The following is a 4,233-nucleotide window of genomic DNA, read 5'->3' on the forward strand; positions in this document are numbered from 1 at the left end:
AAAAAAAAATATTTTTTACAACAACAAAAGAAATAAAGAAGGAAAGAAAGTAAGGGGGGGCGGGGGGAGGAAACGTAGGGAAAAGATACACTATTAAGGATAAAAGAAGACTAGTAAATTAGTCTTCTCTTATTTGTTATTATTTACTATTAAAATTATTCCGATAGATTTCAAAAAAAAATCTCAATTTAAATTTATAGATTACATAGGGTAAATATGGATGGTAGTTAAAAAAAGTAAGGAAAGGAAGAATAAAAAAAAATCTTCTTTTAGCAAATTGATAAGATATTCAATTTCGAATTTAAATAGAATTTGAATTGAAATGGAATTAAAATATTATAGATATTTATATTTGAAAATTAGGCTTTTTTTAAAAAATAAAACTACAATTTAATAAGATATTCAAATTTGAATTTAAGTAGAATTTGAATTGGAATGGAATTAATGGATCAGAGATCTTTGCATTTGGGTATACTAGTTTAGTGTATGTGCTTTGCATGTATATTTTGCATTAATTAATGTTATATCGATTTAAATGGTACAAATAAATATGGTATTTCAAACTTTACTGTAATTTTTTTTATTATTTTCTTAGTTCGTAAGATTTATCATGATACACGTGAAACTTATCCTATCCTATGTTAAATTTATGTGAACTTATAAAGATGAAAGTTTTAGTTTAGTTACTTTCTTTAATAAAATTCAAAAATTTGAACTTTTGGGGAAACAAAAAACTTGACCAGCCAAAATAAAATTTTAAGACCTAAAGAGTTTGAACTTCTTTCATGTCTTTGCAAATCCTTTTTAAAATTAATTCTAATTGCATTTTAAATATGTGATTGCTAAACAAATTGAATCGTGTGCTAAGAAATATAAAAAATATGTGAAATTTATAATAGCGACAAATAAATAATTTATGAATTACGTAGTTTAAAAAATATATAAGAAAATTATGCAATAATCAATATGTGATTACAAATAATATTATCTATAAAAGTACACATTCAATTAATAAAAAAAGAGTAACAATATTAACATGAATGATGAGAGAATTTCTATTTTTATTTTACATACTGCATAGTCTACCTCTACAAATTGAGCAATAACTTAATAATTTAAAGTGAATTTAGTTAGAGCTACACAATTATCTCTTGTTTTGAATCCTAGAATAAATTATAGCGATGTTCATGTGAACGACATCATTTAATAAGTAAAACCTCCTATGTACTCTTGCATTGAACTTAAATTATGAGCATATTGATGGGATCTATACAGTGTAACGTCGTGCGAAAGCCAACAAAGAAATCTTGAGCGACTCTAACAAAGAAAAAACTTGTACCAGGACTACATTGTGAATTTAGTTGTATAGTAAATTTGGTTAAAGCTACACAAAGGTCTCTTAGTCTGAATTTCAAAAAGAACCACAGTGATGTTCACGCGAACGACGTCATCTAATAAGTCCAACCTCTTCATGTACCCTTATAACATGATTGAACTCAAATTGTAAGTATATTAATGGATCTATACAACATGACATGTGCAAAAGGTAACAAAAAAATCTTGAGTGACAATAATAGAGAAAAAAATTATTTGAGAACTACATTGTGGATATAATATTGCGTAAAGAAAGAATTCTCAATTTATAAAAGTCTGAAACTTTTCCTACCAAAAAAGAAATTAATTATCCAAATATAATAAATTTTATTTTTCTTCTATAAGTTATTTATTAATATAAGAATAATATGGTTGGTGTCCTTTTTCACTTCAAATTTGTATACGTTTTTAATGTCCTTTTTAACATTAAATTTGTATTCTTTCCTTTTATGTAATTTAAAAATTAGCATGGAACTCTCTTTAAGGTTTAGTTTTTTTTTAATTTTTTCAAGACGTATTTGGTTTTCCTTTTTTATTCAAATTTGTATGCTTATATTATTTAAATAGAAAACTTTATATAATAGAGTAAATGATGATTTTGTCTATTGTAGGGTATTTTAACGAAGGGCAAAAAGTTCAAATCACTGGTCTTCACACTTTTAATATATTATAGATATAGATATAGATTATAGATTATAGATATAGATATAGATACGATTATACATATAGATTATAGATTATAGATATAGAATAGATAAAAATTTAAAAACATGTAACCCAAGTCTAATTCTTTTTCTAATATTCTTTTCCATATTTTAGGACTCATATATATTTCTTACCATATATTACTAAATTCCCCCCTATATATTTTAGGAGTCCTTAATTTAATAAAACAATACTTAAAAGACAATTTTATCTAAAGCACATGCTTTTAATGAAGGGCAAAAAGTTCAAATCATTTTTCTAAGGGTCTTCACACTTTTAATATATCATAGATTATAGATTAGACTTTTTTTGAAAAATAATTGAAACTGGGAAAGTTACATTGAAGAGTTCTAAATAAACTCTTATAATACATAAAGTAAACCCTTTCAGTGTTTTAATAGGAGGTAAATCAACAATATCCCATGTCTATATTTAATAATAATAATAATAATAATAATAATAATAATAATAATAATAATAATAATAATAATAATAATAATAATAATAATAATAATAATAATAATAATAATAATAAGAAGAAGAAGAAGAAGAAGAAGAAGAAGAAGAAGAAGAACTCTTATAATACATAAAGTAAACCCTTTCAATGTTTTAACAGGAGGTAAATCGACAATCTCCCATGTCTATATTTAAAAATTATATAAAAGAAATAAATAAATAAATAAATAATAATAATAATAATAATAGTAATAATAATAATAAAGGAATAAGAAGAAGAAGATGACGACGACGACGACAACAACAACAACAACAATAACAACAACAAAAATAATAAATAACAATGGTAGTAGTAGTAACACACATGCAGTAGTACTTTTAAATTTTAAAAATCGTTGAAGTAATAATACTTATTATTAGTATTAGTATTAGTATTATCATTATCATTATTATTGTTATTATTATTATTATTATTATTAAGAATAAAACATAAAATAAACAATAGTAATAGTAGTAGTACAGACGTAGTAATAACAGGTGCTAAGAATAACATAAATATATAGTATTATTATTATCTTATTAATTTTGAATATTTATCTCTATTCAAATATTTAGTTTATTAGATAATATACATTATACTGGAAAAAAATAAGGATAAGAAAGAATAACAAATTAATATTCTTTTAACAAAATAATATCTTATTTGAATTTGAATTGGAATAAAATTCTATACATAGCATCTCTTATATACACTCCTGTATCATTATTTATTTTTTTTTAATATGAATTTTCGGTGACCTGTAAAGGCTCTTTTATTAATAATCAACAATCAGCCATAGGCCTAAAATCATCAAACAACAAGATGGTTTTACATACATACGGGTTAAGCCCATTACAATAGTCAGGCTATCTATATTAGTGTCTTACTTTTTTACTCTTTGCTCCAAGTTTCCAAAAGCACTTTTGGTCTTCCCTAGTGATGCTACCAGTTGGTTTCCGTTTCAATCTCCATTTTCGTTGCCTTCTCCTTTGGGTGTTGAATCTAGTTCCTGATGATACTGGAGATGTGTTTCTCATACAAGAATTTTCTTCTATCCAAGGTCCAATCCATTCATATTTGTTCTCCCTTTTTTCTACCCCCTACTGCTTCTTACTTGCCTCATGTTTTTTAGGTATTTGGGGTTGTTCCATTTCCCTTTAGGATCAAAGGATGTACCAGTCTAGAGTTTGCATCTCTTCCCACTGTACGTTTCTTCTTTTGTTTACCCTTGTTTTCCATATTGAGCTAGTCCTTACAAAACGTTTCTTATTGCATTTCAGATGTGGTAGCTGAAACAGATATCGTCCTATGGTTGACATTCATTCATTCATGTTAGATCTGACACCGGACTTCTTTACTTTAGATGAATGTTTTGTGTGCTAACATAGTTTAGCCTAGCTAGCTTGACAACTTTATATACCCTATGCCATATGCAAACAATGATGTAACTATTCATGTTTCTATTTTTGCTATTTTTTTCTTTTCTTCTATGTGAATGCATGCTCATTGACTGATGATTCTCTTTGTTTTTATTCTGATAACTGAAATTTTTGCTTTATCTATCTTAAGAATCCTTCGCCCTTGTGATGGAACTTCCTTGAAGTTATTGCGTTTGATTCCTTGATGAATGATTGTTTGGCTTGCTATAAAATTTGCTA

At 25.7% G+C, this 4,233-nt stretch overlaps 1 long non-coding RNA gene across 1 annotated transcript; it reads left to right on the forward strand.

Annotated features, from left to right (window-relative positions):
* The first annotated feature begins 3,467 nt into the window (after nucleotides 1-3,467).
* Nucleotides 3,468-4,004, forward strand: LOC107842076. The gene is made up of 3 exons (XR_001665596.2): nucleotides 3,468-3,635; nucleotides 3,708-3,779; nucleotides 3,856-4,004. It is a non-coding gene; the product is annotated as an uncharacterized LOC107842076 (long non-coding RNA).
* Nucleotides 4,005-4,233: the final 229 nt, after the last annotated feature.

The sequence above is a fragment of the Capsicum annuum genome, unplaced genomic scaffold (genome assembly GCF_002878395.1).
Source record: "Capsicum annuum cultivar UCD-10X-F1 unplaced genomic scaffold, UCD10Xv1.1 ctg81524, whole genome shotgun sequence".
Lineage (NCBI taxonomy): Eukaryota > Viridiplantae > Streptophyta > Magnoliopsida > Solanales > Solanaceae > Capsicum > Capsicum annuum.